This window comes from Salvia hispanica, chromosome 6 (genome assembly GCF_029641045.1).
Source record: "Salvia hispanica isolate PSC_SH4W2 chromosome 6, Shi_PSC_v1, whole genome shotgun sequence".
Lineage (NCBI taxonomy): Eukaryota > Viridiplantae > Streptophyta > Magnoliopsida > Lamiales > Lamiaceae > Salvia > Salvia hispanica.
Genome location: NC_142697.1, coordinates 31,237,544 through 31,256,517, shown reverse-complemented (window position 1 = coordinate 31,256,517; position 18,974 = coordinate 31,237,544). Strand labels below are relative to the sequence as shown.

The window sequence follows — 18,974 nt, the reverse complement described above, 5'->3', positions numbered from 1 at the left end:
CAGATTTCAAATTGAGTCTTCAATATAAAAAATACACTGACTTATTATTCTAGTAGTAAGAAATAAACAGCCCACTATGAACTAGGATGAACTTGAAGATTGAAGAACTTAAAGCACTCAAAGTTGTTATAGAAAAATTACGAAAAATATTATGTATCCTGATATTATATGCTGCAATTTTTCGTCAATGAGAAGTAACAAACTTGTGTAAAGTTCGTGATATTATATGTCAATTTTAGCATTAATAGGAAAATCTCAACTATTTTAGAGTTTCATGATATCAGGGACCAATATCTTTTTTTTAATTAGGTCATAAAATTTTAGTCTAGTTTTAAAATTGAAATCAATCTTCTATCAAAATAATCTTATTGGGGTTCGGGAAGTAGAATTTTTATTGGAGCAATAAATCTATACCACTTAAAAGTGGCAGTTTGTTGAAATTACTATGCTACCCTTTTAGGCGGGAAAACAAGCACCTTGTGTGTATTTTTATTTTATTTTAGTATTCTTGCTATATCTTTGTCACTAGTATATTAAAGTTGTTTAGACAACAAGTTTTATCTCCATGTGAAACTGTGAAAATGATATCAAGAAAAATCTATTTTCCCAATGCTCGATTGGAGTGAAATTTCTACAATCTATTTCCCAGGTGAGCAAGGAAATATAATCACATTTTTAGTATTATTATTCTGCAACTAAGAAATAATGATTTTGAATCTATTTCATTATTTTGATAGGTATCTTTATTTCAAAGATCATATCTCATGCAATTGAAATCCTTATTGAACTAATATCACCATTTTCTGTAAATTAAAATGCAAAGTTAAAGGGAAGAGAATTAGATCACAAATTATAAAATGAAAAATAGGACAGAGAGAGAGAAATCGATAGACACATTCATGGGGTGAGAGAGAGAGAGAGAGAGTGTGGAGACAACCTAATAAATACACCAATCTTTCTTGCTAAGCAATTTTCCGAAGTCATAAATCTGTTTCCAATGCAATTTATCCCTGAAAAAGGTAAATAATCTGTTAGTATTCATGTATATATATTTTTAAGAAATTCGCATCTGTAAATATATGCAGAATCAGTTCAATAAATAATGGAAATTACTAATTAAAGCTGTAACATACCATATCTGCAAATAAGATTTGATTGTATTTCTGAGATATATACATACACAAGTTTTGAATAACTAAATAAAAGAAGTTTGCTTGATTTATGGTTTTAAAGCAATTGGGATAAATGATATGTATCTTGTCCTGTTATTGATGTTGTATATCTCTAATGGTGATAAGTGCAATCAGTATACTGACCTATTTATCTTATAATCATATACAAAAAGTGTATGGACATAGTTAGATATATTGTGGTGTAAACTTTGATGGGAAAACATATTAATCAGAGAGAGAGTTGGAATTCGAAAATGATATTAGAACTAAACTGAAGTTTAGAAGGGCATGACATAAAATCCTGGAAATTTATTTTTTACCTTAGAAGTAAGTTTTTCTTGAATGTACTTATAACAGTTGCTGGTTTTTGCTTTATGTATGGATTCGTTTTCTTCCTTAATGAATTCATAACCTGTTCATAAAAATGGAGATAGTTAGGTGTATTGTAGTGATATCAGAAGTGGAGTTAATGATTGGTAATCTGTAATAGAAAGGGTACTAAGATACTTATTGGAATGTATCTAAACTAATATTGTTTAGGAAATTTGATACCTTTTGATATGCATATTTTTGGCCTTCTTCTTCTGTATATAGACTTGAAGAGGTTGTTATGGAAGGATCTATTTTCAGAACTTTTGCAGCCTCTTTGTAGGTAGCAGGCTCTATCAAGCTTTTTGTCTCTTTCCTTTTCCTTTGGAGAATGTGGCTGGCGGCTGCTTTCTAGGGTTGCATTCCTGTAAAAATTGATTAGTTTAAATGGAGGAAATATGATATGAAGCGAAAGGGTGACAACCAGGGAAAGCCCTTGATCGTGTATCAAAGGACGAAGAAGCGTGAGGATCGGGATTGAGTCTACATTCGTGGGCTGTGTAATTAGTGTAAATATTGTAAATAGTGTGTATCTTGTAAATAGAAGTGTGTATCTTGTAAATAGAATAAAGGGCGGTTATGATGCGCCTGTTGGGGGGGGAGGTCAGTTATTATTATTATTATTTCCCTATTAATAGTTTAGGAGATAATTATTGAAGGGAACACAGATTGTATCAAAGGGAAGCCTGGGGGCTTGGGCGGCACTGCCGATTGAATAAAAGAAATTCTACATTTGTTTTCTCTTCAATTCTGTTGTGTTCTTAACAATTGGTCCGACCTGCCGGATCCCGTCCTCACGTGAAGATGACGAGATCGCAAACGGAAAGGATGGAAGCGCTGGAAAAAGAGCAGCAAGAGATTCGAGAGGATCAGAGAGCGATGAAAGAAAGTTTGGAGATAATTACTGCTACCCTCACCGAATTATCGGTCGCCATCAAAACTAAGTCGGAATCTCACTCCGACGGAGGAGGGTCCAACAACGACGACGGTAATAAATCAGAGGAAGGTAGCGACACGGGCGAGAACCCCAACCAGGGAAAGAACAAAGGGGCTCTGCAACTGCCGTCGTTCGACGGAACGGGCCCCATTGGTTGGCTAGCCCGTGCCAACCAACAGTTCGAGATAGCCGGAACTGCGACGGAATCCCGAGTGGCAGCGACGGTGGTGGCAATGGAGGGACCGGCTTTGTATTGGATGACTTGGCTGCATTCTCGTAAGCCCTCCCTCACATGGAAGGGATTTTCGGAAGCATTGGTATCTCGGTTCGATACTCGTTTCCAAGGGGACGCATTTGAGAGATTGGCTGATATTAAACAAACTAAGGGAGTCGAGGATTACGTCAATTTATTTTTTCAACTCTCAAGTCAAGTACCGGGCTTAACCGATGCTCATTATCTCGGCTACTTCATGAAGGGTCTTAAGGATCCAATACGAGGATTTCTACACCTATTCAGGCCGACTGAACTGGAATCGGCGATGGAATTAGCACGTGATGTAGAAGATAATTTGGCTATCCAGGGAGGAGGACGTACAAATATGAATTGGAATAATTCAACGCCAAGGGGAAGCGGCTGGAGTCGAAGCGGAACAATGGCTTGGACTGGCTCGGTAGGGGGGCCAAGTCAGAATTTCACTAGTAGTAACTCACGTCCGGGTGAGAAATCTTTTATGTCAAGGGCCAGTGAAGCGATGCAGCCTCCACAACGGCCTCGTTTTACGAGGATCTCTTCGCAAGAATTGGCGGAATTAAAGGCTAAAGGATTGTGCTTCCGGTGTCGAAAGCCTTATTCTCCGGGGCATGAGTGTCGCCTCAAACAGTTGCGAGTTATGATCGCCGAAGGAGAGAAGGTGGACCTGCAGCAGTATGAATTTTATCAGCCAACGGGACTCGAGGAGATGAACGAGGAGCATGAAGAGTCTGGCGAATGAGACGTTGAATTGCCATTATATTCAATGGCGGGCATTGATACCGCTCGGACTATGCGCCTGCATGCAAGGTTGGGAGAACACACTATCATAGTTCTTATAGATAGCGGAGCAAGCCACAATTTTATATCGAGGGCGCTCGTGGACCGGCTGCAACTACAGCCCGATCGAGAGGAGCGATTCGGCGTTCTCTTGGGAAACGGTTTACGCCAAGAAGCGGAGGGTGCATGCCGGAAAATTGAGATAACATTGGCAGGATGTCAGTTCCTATTAGATTTTTTTGTGTTTCCGCTGGGTGGTGTAGATATGATCTTGGGTATGACATGGCTTTCGACCTTGGGAGAAGTGAAGCACTACTACGACAAAATGTTAATGAAGTTCGAAAAGGGCGGTCGTTGCATCGAGCTGCGGGGCGATCCTCAATTGTGCCGGGGACCTATCGGGTTGAAATCATTAATCAACTCTCGCGATGCACAAGTGTGGGCAATAGTACTAGAAGAAAAGGGCGCCGCTGAGATACACGAGCAAGAAGGGGTACAAGAAGTGCTGCAACAATTTCACGAAGTATTTGGGGACCCGAAATCCTTACCACCTGAGCGAGTGACAGACCATCGCATTACCTTGGAAGATGGTACTCGACCAGTTTCTGTGCGACCATATCGTTATGGGCATCACCAGAAGGACGAGATTGAACGATTGGTGAAGGACATGTTATTGGCAGGGATTATAAGACCGAGTTCTAGCGCCTTCTCAAGCCCAGAATTGTTGGTTAAAAAGAAAGATGGGAGTTGGCGATTCTGTGTCGATTATCGAGAATTAAATAAGGTGACGGTACCGGATAAATACCCCATTCCGGTGATTCAAGAGATGCTCGATGAGCTGGCTGGGGCGGTCGTTTTCTCCAAAATTGACCTTCGATCCGGATATCACCAAATCCGAGTGGCAGCCGCGGACGTACCCAAAACTGCATTCCGAACTCACAGTGGTCACTATGAATTCTTGGTCATGCCTTTCGGCCTCACGAATGCACCGGCGACTTTCCAATCCACTATGAATGACATGTTCAGGCCCTATTTGTGGAAGTTTGTGTTAGTATTCTTCGACGACATACTCGTCTACAGCCGTTCGTGGGAGCAGCATCGAGTGCACTTGGAAACAGTGCTTCGGATTTTACAAGAAAATCAATTTTTGGCAAATCACAAGAAGTGTACATTTGGTTGTCGGCAAGTTGAATACTTGGGTCACATAATTTCGAAGGATGGAGTAGCAATGGATCCGGATAAAATTAAGGCTGTGCTAGAGTGGCCGAGACCTTCGAGTATACGCGAGGTACGTGGATTCTTGGGTTTGACTGGGTACTACCGCCGTTTTGTCCGGGAGTATGGCTTGATTGCGAGGCCATTAACGATGTTATTAAAGAAAGACGCTCCCAAAGGCTTTGAGTGGATTGCTAAAGCGGAAGAGGCCTTCTGTCACTTGAAGAGGGCTCTTACGGAGGCACCGGTGCTGGCATTGCCCCAATTTGATCGACCCTTTGTTATCGAATGCGATGCTTCCGGAACGGGCATAAGGGCAGTACTAATGCAGGAGCGTCGACCGATTGCCTATTTCAGCAAATCTTTGGCTGATCGTACCTTGACAAAATCAGCGTATGAACGGGAAATGATGGGCCTCGCTTTAGCCGTTCAACATTGGCGACCTTATCTACTGGGAAGGAAGTTTGTGGTGCGAACCGATCACCGGAGCTTGAAGCATTTGCTATATCAAAAGATTGTTACTCCCGCGCAGCAAGTTTGGATTGCTAAGTTGATGGGTTATGACTTTGATATTGAGTATAAAACCGGAATTTCTAATGCTGCGGCAGACGCTCTCTCACGACAGGACGGTGATGCCGAGTTGTCAGCGTTAAGTAAGGCGGAGTGGCTGGGCTTCGAGGGGATCGAGAGCGAGCAACGAAGTGACGAGTATCTCAAAGCCATCATCGAATCAATTCAGCGGCAGCCGGACAGTAGGACGGGTTTTCGGCTTGTGGGAACGAAATTATTCTTTCACGATCGCATCACGCTACCGGCAGCATCGCGATGGATTCCCGAACTTCTTCATGAGTTCCATGATACCCCATCTGGGGGACACGTAGGGGTATTGCGAACATATCGACAGATCGCAGCCAACGTTTATTGGAAAGGTATGTTCCGTACTGTTAAAGAATATGTTGCTAAATGTTTGATTTTTCAAAAGATGAAATACGAGGCAATGTCGTCGGCCGGGCTACTACAGCCGTTGCCTATTCCGCAACAAGTTTGGGAAGATATTTCTATGGATTTCATCACATGCTTGCCTAAGTCGAAGGGATTTTCTATGATATTGGTGGTGGTTGATAGGCTATCTAAGTATGCTCATTTCTTACCATTAAAGCCTCCGATCACTGCTCGCTCGGTGCCGGAAATCTTCATGAAAGAAGTGGTCCGCTTGCATGGAATTCCCAACTCCATTGTTAGCGATCGTGATTCCATGTTCGTAAGTGCTTTTTGGAGTGAATTATTCGAGCAGTCCGGTACTCGCCTCAAGTTCTCTACAGCCTACCATCCTGAAACGGATGGTCAAACGGAGGTGACGAATCGGGTGTTGGAGACGTACCTCCGTTGTTTCACTAGCGAGCAGCCCAAGCAATGGGTGAGATGGTTGGCATGGGCAGAATTTTGGTACAATACTTCATACCAAACCGCGGCGCGAATGACTCCCTTCGAGGTGGTATACGGTCGCCCGGCTCCAACTCTTCGCCGTTTTCTGCCCGGGGAGTGTAATATACCGCCAGTGGTCGAAACCTTGGCCAGCCGAGATGAAGTTTTGCAACGGCTTCGGGGAAATCTAATGCAGGCGCAGCAGGAGATGAGCATTCAGGCCAACAAGCACCGTCGAGACGTAGAGTTTATGGTTGGTGATAAGGTGTTTCTGAAGGTCCGGCCGTTTCGGCGCACCTCGTTGCAGGATGGTAAGGATCATAAGCTGTCGGCTAAGTTTTATGGGCCTTTCGAAGTTCTTGCTCGGGTGGGGAAAAGAGCATACAAGCTGCATCTTCCGGAAGGCAGCAAGGTACATCCGGTGTTTCATATCTCTCAACTAAAGAAGGTGGTGGGGAATCATGAAGTTACAACTGAATTTCCGGAATCTATAGAATTGCCGGTCTTGCCAATGCTCGAGCCCGAACAAATCTTGGCATTGCGGGTGATTCCAATGGGGGAACGTGAAGTTGAGCAACTATTGGTGAAATAGAAAGGCGAGGGTGAAGATGGTGCTACTTGGATCGACTTGCAACATTTTATGGGGCAATTTCCAGATTTTGACCTTGAGGACAAGGTCGATTCTAAGGGGGATGGAATTGATATGAAGCGAAAGGGTGACAACCAGGGAAAGCCCTTGATCGTGTATCAAAGGAGGAAGAAGCGTGAGGATCGGGATTGAGTCTACATTCGTGGGCTGTGTAATTAGTGTAAATATTGTAAATAGTGTGTATCTTGTAAATAGAAGTGTGTATCTTGTAAATAGAATAAAGGGCGGTTATGATGCGCCTGTTGGGGGGGGGGGGAGGTCGGTTATTATTATTGTTATTATTATTATTATTATTATTATTATTATTATTTCCCTATTAATAGTTTAGGAGATAATTATTGAAGGGGAACACAGATTGTATCAAAGGGAAGCCTGGGGGCTTGGGCGGCACTGCCGATTGAATAAAAGAAATTCTACATTTGTTTTCTCCTCAATTCTGTTGTGTTCTTAACAAAATACCAATCATCAAGGTCATTTATTGGGCAATGCAAATGATTTCTTTTATTGATTCATTCGTTTTCCAAGGCAGAACTCCCACTCATTTATATTATTACTTATCATTAATTCGGGTAATGCATTAACTAATATTGCTAATGCATTTTTAACATTGTTTTATTGTTTTTATACTGATTTAATATATTCTAATATATTATTTGGTATATATTTTAAATGATATATATGAAAGGTTCCCCTAATCATTCGGTTTTTTTGGGAATCTGGTATGGTGTCCATGTGTGCAGTGCATGTTGGTCTCCTTCTTCTATAAATATGGTTACTTACTCAGTTTACAAATCAGTTTGCTAATCTCTCTTAAAAACTTACATCAACTTCCACTCACAGTGATACGCTCCATTTTGGTTGTTCTTTCTTTCTCTCATTCTTTTAAAATCAGTAGGAAGTATGTTAGATATCTTAGTGTCTTACCATTTTCTGAAAGATCCACATGGCATCCCTTTGCTTCTCCCTGATCTCTCTCCTTTTGTATCATTTTTTCTGCACAAGTAAATGGATTCGTTGTTATAAGTTGCTGTGAACGATAAGTGGAATAAGTGTTTATGGTCTTAATGTTTTACCATTTTGCTGATAGATCTTGGCATCTTCTTGCTTTCACAGCTTTCTCTCCTTTTGTTCCACTATTGCTGCAAAAATGAAGATTTATATCGTTATTGGTTGATGTTAATAATAGGTGGACTAAGTGTTTAATCTCTGAGTTTATTACCATTTTGGTCAAATATATTCTTGGCCTTCTTGAACCTTTCACTGAAATCTCTTATTTTGTTGCATTATTTATGTACATGTAAACAATGTATTGTAATTGCTTGCTGTCAAGACCAGTTGATACCTGGATGTTTAATCTCTCTATGTCTTACCGTGCTGCTGAAATCTCATTTTGGCCTCCTATTTCCTTCTCTGATGTCTTGCCTGTAGTTGGGTGGTTTCTGCATTTGTGTAAAGGTTAAGTCATGGAGAAAGATGTTCAAATTTTTCAGTAGACTAAGTGTTTCATTTTCAGTTGTCAAAATGGTGTGATATTATTTTTTACCAGTTTTGTTGAAGATCTTCTTGGCTCACACTTTCTTAAATTCTATACCCTTTGTTACTTCTTTTTGTCTGTACCTCTTTGTATTGTATTTTAATTTTTTGACAAATTATGTTCAGATTTATTGTTTAATAGAAAATCCTTCTAAACAGACTATTGTTTTATTCCATTTTATAGGTCTGTTACCCAAGCAATGGCTCCCTTTATTACATGTTTTAATGTTTTAATAATCTAAGCAAGGCAATAACGAATTCAACTCATTTACAAGCCTCTAAAGTTGTTATAGATGTTGATGTTGAAGAAGTTAAACAGTTTAGAAATAAGTATTATTTTTAAGAAATGGATTTTTAGAATAATACTGTTTTGATATTCTTCATATTTAAATTGATTTATTACTTATGAAATCTGATTTTTCTTGGTTCAGGATAAAAGATGATGTCAGATTTCTTAACCTTGTTCCTGTTAGTCGGACAGATGATTAGAGGGGAATATGATGATCTCCAGTTGAAATCCCTTGAGGATTTGTCTTGCTTAGAGGTATAGCATAATTTTTAGACTTTTAATATCAATATTGTTTCTCTTTTTGAAGTTTAATTGTAAAATTTCAATAGTTTCTTTCTGGATGTGATTTTCAGGAGGGGTCATGTTGGGATTTTGGCAAGATTGAGTCAATTGAGTGCCACTATAATGAATGGTTTTATTTGGCTTGCAAGACATGCATGAAGAAGGTTAGACAAGTGGACAATAAGTATAACTATACTGGATGTCACAAGACCCATTCTTATGCAGTTAAAAGGTTTGACACTCATATTTGAATTTATTGTAATACATATAAATGTATTATTTTCAGCAGTTTGCTTAAACAAGTAATATCAAATCTGTTATCTTTTGTAGGTTCAGATTTATTGTGAATGTTGTTGATCACACCAACAATGCTTCTTTGTTGTTGTGGGATAGGGAAGGGTATCCAATTATTAGGAAGATATGTGGCTGACTTAGTTGGAGATGGTGGTCAGGTTTGTCTTTTTAAATTCTCTAGATTCATAGTCATGCAAATTTAATAGTACTAATGTGGATTCTGTTTTTGCAGGCTTTTCCTATTAATTCCATTCCACGTCAGATTGGAGAAACTGTTGTTGGTCAGCATGTTTTGTTCAAGCTTTGTTGAAAATTCATATTGAGTATTATAGGAGCTATCCATACACTGTCAACAAAGTGTGCACTATACCTGAAGTAGTTAGACAGTATATTCCTAAGGAGTTGGATGAACAGATATTTGAACCTAATGTGAAGTTATCTGATTTTCTTTTTAGAAATGATGTTGCTGAGGTATATATATTATTTATTTTAGATTTTATCTTTATATTTCTTAGTGCAAAAAATGATATTTCATTTTTGTTTTAGGTTTATCAGAAATCACCTGATTTGTCTATTCTTCTGAATGAGAATATGAATGGTTGGTCTGTTGAAGGACCTGAATTTCCTTTTGGAGCTGATGTTGATGAGGTATTTTAATTTAGTTTTTGGGATTTTTCTTTTCTTATTTTCCTGATGTTTGAACTGTTTACTAACTTAATTTTCAAACATTTATAGGTTTCTCAGAATTGCTTTTCTTACCCCTGATCTCTCAACTGCTACTAAAGGGAAAGGGTAGGAATGAGTTGCTGAAGGTTCTGCCGAAAAGATGTCTGAACTTGGAATTTGGACACTGTGATGCCGGTGATGATGTTAATGGTGTTCAACTAAAAAAGAAAGAGAAAGTTGGTGGTGTTAATTAATGGCTTTTGAGGGAAGTCAGTAGTGGAGTTTTTGTGCTTTGCTTACTTATTTTATGTTTTTGGGAAGAATCTGAACAATTTTTTATGTTAAGCTATCATTTTCGATTATTCTAAAGGTTTTTTGATATTTTTCAGTTATTTCCCTCTTATTACATCCTTTGTTGTTTGACTCAGTTATTTCAGTTGAAAAATATGATGCATGTCAGTAGAGGAGTTTCAATTATTAAGTCCTAGACTTAGAATTATTACCATAACATGATGTTGAAAGTTTTTTATGCATTCATATTTACCAAAAACCATGATTTAAGCAAGTATATCATGCAAACTTAATGAAAAGCACTCAGAATTTTGAATAGAAGATTTCTATTCCTATAGCCTATATTACTTTAGAAATTTTTAACTTACCTTTTAAGCTCCTCTAACTTCTTTCCTTGGTTGCATCTCTCTTCATTCAAAAGCTCATGATGTCTTTATTGTTGTCTACCACTTGGCCTACTGAAATCAGAAGATTGTAGATTAGTCTACTATTCAAGGAAAGATCATGGCATATATATACTGTTTATTATTGCAAGAAGATAAAAACATGAAGCTTTTTTTATATTAAAATTATAATATCATATTTTGATATTATCAATTAATTAATTATATATACATATTATTATAATATTATTTCATAAATAAATATAATTATTATATATATATTGATTAGTGTAAACATTGTAGTATTATGTCACAATATACTTACTAGATATATATTCTAAGTAATATACATTCAAATGTTGTTTTGTGTTATATTCATTTATTAAGTTATAGAAAAAAATATATAATAGGGACAAGATGAATTTTGATTTTTAAGCAAATTATTGGAGTGTAAATTAACGAGTCCTTAATTTTTACCAATTATATCCTTCTTTCACTCAATTATTTTTTTATTATTACTCCTATCTTATTAAGTCAATCGATTTTCAATTCAATTTATAATTAGTTTCATGAAATTTAAATAAATTTTATATTTAATTGAATAATTTGATATTCAAATGGAAGATCCATACATAGTTGAAATAATTGGATGTTTTATTGATTTTATATTGAATTGGTAATTTCAATTAACCTTAAATTTGTTTGAAAAAATACAAAATTTAAAAAATTAAATAAAAAACACTATTATTAAGATTATATACTAAAGTATAATATAAATAGAAATAAAGTAGCAGTAGTAAAAAGTTGAGTGGCGAAATACGTCAAAAAAAAGAATGGAACAAGTGAGTTATAAAGAAAGGGTAATATTGTCAACTGAATTAAGCATTAAATGAAACAATTATTTTATTAATATCTAAAAACACCACTATTTACTAAAATGTCATTTATGGCCAGCCACATTATGACCACGTAGACTTACCCTTTCTCTTAACCTTCTTTTTTATCCTATATACATAATTTGTTTACAGAGTTAGAGGTCATCATGGTTTAGAAGTATTTCTATACCTTCTAAATCTTAGATTTTCCATTGAGCTTATTTGTCATATTACTCTATAATCGCTCTCTGTATACCAATATCAAAGGAATATATAATGAAGAAATTGAGAAAATCTGCAATACTCAAGAGTTTGCCATCTAAGGACTTAACACATAGTTCAGGTACTCATCTTATTTCTGGATTTTCTTGCATAGTTGAATCAGAAATTTCCTTTATGTTGAGCTTTTAAACCTTGATCGTCTTGTTCAAAAAAGTTTAAAATTCAGTATTTTCAACAATACCATAGATATAGTTTATGCATAAAATTACATAATAGTACATGTAGAGTCAAGTCATGGTTTTAGATATCTGATCCACTGTATTTCATGAAAATCTAAGTGATAATGTTGGAGTGCTCATCAGTATTGTTCTTCCTTGGTCTAACATATTTTCAGATATTTATAAGCATATTTTTTGCCTTTTCTCAATATAATCCCGTTTTTAACATATGCCATCAACATACATACTGCATTAATATAAACCATGTGTTTAACATAGGAGCATTTGTTTCAGTACAGGTTATGTACTTATTTTCTTATCATCAGAAGTTTAAGGACTCTTCACAAATCTCAACCATTTAAAGATTGATTTTGAGTTCCTGCTGTTAACCATAGCATTTCCTATTGAAAAAAAAGTTTGAAGTCATATTTGGAAGAATAAAATAGATATTGTTCAGGTGGTCCAATTTTTCAAGAAATTTGACTGGCATTTGATTTAGTTCTAAATCTCATTATTATCCCCATTTTGAACTAATGAAAGGTCATATTGGTTTATGTGTAGTTAAACCTTTAAAATGCCAGCTTTATGTTTGACACAAATATGATTTATTTCCATTTTTGAAGCTGTTATGTCTAAATTTTTAACATGCACTCAAAAATCAATTCAGTTATGTGTTTTTTGAATCTGACATACATTTTTCTAATAGGTGTTTGAACTTAATTTCCCAGAAATCCTTTCGATTTTATGCTTAGATTTATTCTATTTTCAGCAATATTTGGCAGATGATTTGTCTGTGAAAGGACTTTAAATACCTTCTGCTGTTTACGCTGTTTTTGATTTTCAACCGTAGTTGTTCCACCGCCTTCAAGCGGTGTCTGGTCGCTTAGTTTTGTTGCCTCATTCCTGCTAGCAGTTTTACCAATTTGTGAGAATCGTTTAGACAAACAAATTTTCTAGGGCTGGGATAGAGTTTTGGATTACCTTTTCGCCTTGATTGTCGTCGATTGTTTCGTGATTTCACCGGAAGCTCCATCGATTCCGTCGCGCTCCTCTCTTATCTTATCTCGATTTTTGAGTTTTCGAAGTCTCTTCGAATAGCAGAATAGTGCAAATCTAATAGTGCTTTAGGCGATCTTTGTGAATATGTGTGTTGCAGCGTTTTAGATTGGCAGGAGGCGGCGTTGTGGTGGTCGAGGGACGGCGGCGACGGGTTTGGGTAGCCTTTTAGAGCATCCGCAGCGGTGGCGTCCGTCTGTCCGTCCGTCCGTGCCGCTGAGCACGAGCTCGTCCGTCTGCCGCTGCGAGCTGTCCGTCCGTGCCAGCGGCACGGCGCTGCTCTTAGCTAAGAGCACGTCCGTGCTGCTGAGCAGCCTTACGTGGCGGCACATGATTGGCCAACGACAATTTCGTTTCTTTTTGTAATTTTTTTAAAAAATTCGAATTTAATTTTAAAAATTATTTTTTAATTATAAAAAAAATATTTTCCCACTTCTCAATAAATTATATCCATTTTCTACACACTTTTAATTTATTTTTCAATTTTTCTCCCAAAATTCACTTTTTAATTATGTATTTTTATTTTTTAGAATTTTAATTATGTATTTTTTATTTTTTAGGATTTAATTATGTAATTTTTATATTTTAATATATTTTTATATTGTAGAAATATTTTTAGTAATTGAAGTATTTAAATTAAATAATAGAATAGTGGGACCCTTGAGCTTGTCCTTGCGGAAGAGCACGGATGTGGGTGTTGTGCTCTTGCCTAAGGATAAGGAGTAAAAGTGGATCCGGACTCACCTCCATGCTCTTATTTAAGAGCACGGATGGGGATGCTCTTAGGGTTCCGAATGGAGATAGGGTATTTTTTTTATTTCATACTTTAATTTTTAGAGTAAAGGCCAAAATTGGTCCTGAACATATGACCATTTTACATTTTTGGACCTAAACATTATCTTTTGGATTTTTTGGTCATGCACATATGAAAATTTGATCATTTTGGTCCTCCGCTAATATTTACGTTAAAAACTAACGGTCAACATGTTTAATCCCTATTTTGACCAAATTAAACTTTTAATTCTGATTTTTTACTCCCTAATTAATTCTTTAATTATTTTTATAAATATTCTCCATAGCATTTAGTTCAAAACAAAACAGAGCAAGATAAAGGGATTCTTGATGAATTTCCCACTTACATAAACCAATAACCAGTGGCAGATTTGCTAGCTTTGCATAACTTATCCCCTGTATTTCCCAAGAACAAATCCCTAATCAAAATTCTATAAATTGAAATCAAGAAAACTCAAATTTGCATGAAAAAAAAAAATCGATCTTTGACGAGAATATTCAATTTTTGTGAAGAAATTGAATTCTTAAAATTAGGGCACCTGGGAAATGGCGAGCTGGCAGTGGTGACGCCGGAAACGACGTCGGATTTGAAGAGCTGGAAGGTGTAATTGGGGGCCCAATAGAAAATTGGGAAGAAGAATTCCAGCGCCAAAATCAGTTTCTGAAACCACGACTGATCCTTGAACTTGTGGAGCGGGTCGTCGGGGAAGGATATCTCGGAGAGGTGGTGGCGGAGCTTCTGAGAGGTAGTTCTCGGCGGCGGTGGTTGTTCGACCTGGCGGTGATCGACCTGGCGTCGCCGGAGTCACGGCCAGAGGCGTCGAAGAAGCTGGAGTAGATCTGGGGTGGTGATGATGGGTTTAGAATATTTACAAAAACAATTAAGGAATTAATTAGGGAGTAAAAAATCAGAAATTAAAGTTTCATTTGGTCAAAATAGGATTAAACCTGTTGACCGTTAGTTTTTAACGGAAATGTTGAAGGAGGACCAAAATGACCAAATTTTCATATGTGTAGGACCAAAAAAATCCAAAAGATAATGTTTATGACCAAAAACGTAAAATTGTCATATGTTCAGAACCAATTTTGACTTTTACTCTAATTTTCAATATGTTTGTATATGTGCATGGGGAATGATGTTAACTACAACTAATTTAAGGCCAAAGGATTTTAGAAAACGTGTGATCTACAATTTGTCACTTGTAATTTTCATTTTTATTAATAAAATTAAAAAAGATAAAAAAAACTCCAAATTAGGGTTTTGGATGAAAATGTCAATATAGTGTTTCGAAAATATCAACACAATGCTTTAAGAATGTGAACGCAATGCCTTAAGAATGTTAACCCATTGCTTATATTGACATTCTACATGTATTATATTGACATATTTTGTATAGTATGTTGACATTTCTGCTTGTACGAAAAAATTAAACATTTTCGAAAGAAATTTCAAATTTTGACGTTGGAACATATGCATGTAGGATATCGTTGGAATCCTTATGAAATTATCTTTAATTTGATATATGTTATATGAATTTAAAGTTTTGGGATTTCTTTTAAAAGTTAGTTATAACTAAACATGTAGTTAATTGACATTAATATCCCTATTGATATTTTTTGGAATTAATCCTATGGTCTTATTGACGTTTTTCGTTGATCGTATTGACATTTAGGGATTAATGATCTAAGCCTTTAATTTGAATATCCAACGGCTATTATTTAGTTGTAGTTAGCAATTAAGTTATAAGTTATCAATATAACTAGGGATGTCAATTGGGCTAACCCGCTCGGGTTCGGGCCAACCCGCTCGGGTTGTCGGGCTATTTGGGTGCGGGTTATTCGAGTTGTGAATTTTTCGGGCTATAAATTTTCGGTCCTAACCCTTAATCTTCGGGTTTCGAGCTAACCCACGGGCTATTCGGGCCAAAAGTGATCTTATATGTTACTTTCTATACAATCCAATATTCTAACTTATAAAAAAAATTACAGATTATCACAAATAGTAAAGTATTATCAAAGTGATCAAGAGAAATAAAATAATAACAATTGAAAATTGAAACAAAATACATAAACATATCGTTAATTAGTAGAACACGTGAGTCTGACTATAATTAAATGGAAATCATGCATTTAAAAGGAGTTGAATGACATTCTTCTACATCAATAACTTTTGAAGCTTCGACCGGATCATTCTCTTCGAGAGGAAAGACGTAATGCGACATTTAATATGAGTAAATATTACAAACATCTATATTCCATATGACCCTAACTTTCAATTTGAGAGAGAATACATAATTAACATATATAGTTCATATCAATGTTGCTTTTAATATTGTAATTACCATATATACTTCATATCAACGTTGTTTTTAATATTGTAATTACCATATATACTTCATATAAATATATAACCAAAAATTTTAATTATATTTTTATTTTAAATGCTCAACCCATGGGCTAACCCGCAACCCACTCGGGACAGCCCGCATAACCCGCTGACCCGAACGGGTCAGCCCGTGCAGCCCTATTCTATACCTGGGTTGCAATTTTCCGGCCCTAACCCTGTGATTTTACCAGATTATTTAAGTCGACCCGCGGATTTCGAGCTAGATTGACATCCCTAAATATAACACTCCTCGTATTGCATTGTATCTATAATCAGAATACGATTAGGGTCAGACTCATTAGTAAGTTGATTTAATCTTTTATAATTTTAAAATCCTAATGTAGTGGTATTAATTGTAGCAAAAACGGTTTGGGCCATTTTTTTGTTGTTTTTGGGCTCTTTTGAATTTAACAATTGGGCCATCTTTTAATCTATTTGGGCTATTTTATTTGACATTTTAATATATTCTTATTTGGGCTGTTTGGAACACATTGTTTGGGCTGTAGTCTTATACTCCCTCCGTCCAAAAAAAATAGAATATATTTACCATTTTTTGTCGTCCACAAAAATAGAGCACAATCATTTATGGAAAGTTTTCAACAAATAATAACCCTACACATCATTCCACTAACACTACTTCTAACTTACTTTTCTCCTTCTCTCTTACTTTTTTCCCTTTTCTCTTACTTACCAATTCTACATTAAAATCCGTGCTCTACACCAATTGCTCTATTTTTTGTGGACAAAGGGAGTATATATTAGTTGCCTTATTTTTTGCGTGGAATGTTTTTATTTAGGATTTAAAATCAGATCATCGTCCTGATATTGTATGTAGGATTTTTAAAGTTAAGTTGTATGGTTTTATAAGAGATATTAAAACCAAAAAAATCTTTGAGTTGTGAAAGTAGGTTTGATAACATTCATTGATAATTTTTTTTATGATTTTTAAGTTTATTTAAAAAATTGATAAATGTTTTGTTTAAACTTTTTGCAGTGGTGTATACTGCTGTGTTTAAGAAGCGTGGATTGCCTCATTCCCATATTTTGCTTTTCTTAAGCAATGAGGATAAACAACCTCGGCTCCAACATATTGAGAGATTATTTCTGCTGAGATTCCTGATCCAGTAAATGATCTTGGCTATTATGAGAATTTAAGGAGTACATGGTGCATGGACCATGTGGTGTTGTTCGAAAATCTTCTTCTTGCATGCATAATGGAAGATGTTCAAAATACTTTCCAAAAAAATTTGTTCATGCCACGGTGTTCGATGATGAGGGTCATCAATTAAGTAATTAAATTTATATATTAATTAATTTGTCTTCAATTTGATTTATTCTACTACTAGATAAGATAATTTTATTTATAACTTTGAGTTCTATTTTTTTTTATAATTTTCAAAATATTTTCATGTACTATTGAATTTAATTTTGATGAAATGGATTTTAATTGTGATTTTATTTTATTCGTTTTATCATGTCTACTTAATTCTAAAAAAATATATTTTTAGTTATAAACAATTATGTTGCAATTTCAAAACTTATGAACTACTGGTTTGTTATTGGTTTTCTTATTTTTTGTTTGCATTTATGAATACTTATGTTTTGTTAATCGAAACTGGTGAACTATTTATACATTCAAATAGTTTGTTTTATTTTCTTTTGTAAATAGTAGTATTACATTTTTCTTTATTTGTATTTCTTATTCTATTTCATCCACACATCTTCTCCTTTGTTATTTCTTTTATTTTATACTACTGCACTCATATCAATTATTAAAATAGTACTCTCTCCGTTTCATAGTAGTGGAGTCATTTTATCATTTTGATTCGTTCCATAATAATAGAATCATTTCCTTTTTTTTAGTAAAGTCAACATATTCTTCTCACTCATTGTATTCTCTATTACTTTATTCTCCTTTCATCTTTCTACCTTTTTCATCTCTTACTTTATTCTTCACTTACTTAACCCACTTGACACAATTTTTCTTAGATTGCGTGCCAAAAAGTAACGCCTCCATTACTATGGAACGGAGGGAGTATACAATCATCTGCTAAAATATGAAATGTTTCATTGATAGTGAGTTAAGAGAAGTACAAATATCTTTATGTTGTTGTTTTTAATATTTTAATTATTTATAATAGTACAAATACTTATTTTAATTAGTTCTTATCTCTAATTATATTTTTATACTTATATACTCTATATTCTTTATTTTATTACCTTTTCTTTTTCTATTCTGTAGTTATTTTTACTACTAATTTTTTATTTTAACTAACTCATACTCTTTTATTTTTATTTACACATAATTTAAAAATTTTATGTTCCATGTATAGCACCACTAGTTAGTGAAAAAGTAGAACATTTACAGGTGATGAATTATGTTTTTGTAGGATATTAAATGTATATTTTAAAGCTACATAAAAATTCAATTAAATAGGAACTAATTTTGTGGCAGGGAATGCTTTATAAAAGATAATTATAGACTTATGGATTCATTCAAAATGTAGATTGAATTGCTAACTACCAAAGGGCCTACTCATAATTATATGACAACAACACATGCCCTTGACTTGTCTATAAATACAGAGTAAGTAGCACCTTCATTCTCATCAAAAACCAAAATCATATCCTATAATTTTGAGTAGCAAATATGAGTTCCAAAGTGCTTCTTCTCCTCGGCCTTGTCTTGGCTGTGGCTCTTCTCATCTCTTCAGATGTAGCTTCAGCTAGAGAGCTTGCTTCCGTTAATCCTTGTAAGCCATTTCTTCAATATTTTCCAATATTACTCATTTATTTTACAAAAATTAGATGCATGGGTATTATTAATAAAATTTATGAAAAAGAATCATGTATTATAATGTTATGCAACAAAAAAATTATTAAGGACATT

The 18,974-nt window shown here is 35.3% G+C and overlaps 1 long non-coding RNA gene across 1 annotated transcript; it reads right to left on the bottom strand.

Moving 5' to 3' along the window:
* Nucleotides 1–812: 812 nt before the first annotated feature.
* LOC125204442 (uncharacterized) lies at nucleotides 813–1,846 on the bottom strand. The gene is made up of 3 exons (XR_016132456.1): nucleotides 1,725–1,846; nucleotides 1,493–1,584; nucleotides 813–1,010 (listed from the first exon to the last, which is right to left on the bottom strand). It is a non-coding gene; the product is annotated as an uncharacterized LOC125204442 (long non-coding RNA).
* Nucleotides 1,847–18,974: the final 17,128 nt, after the last annotated feature.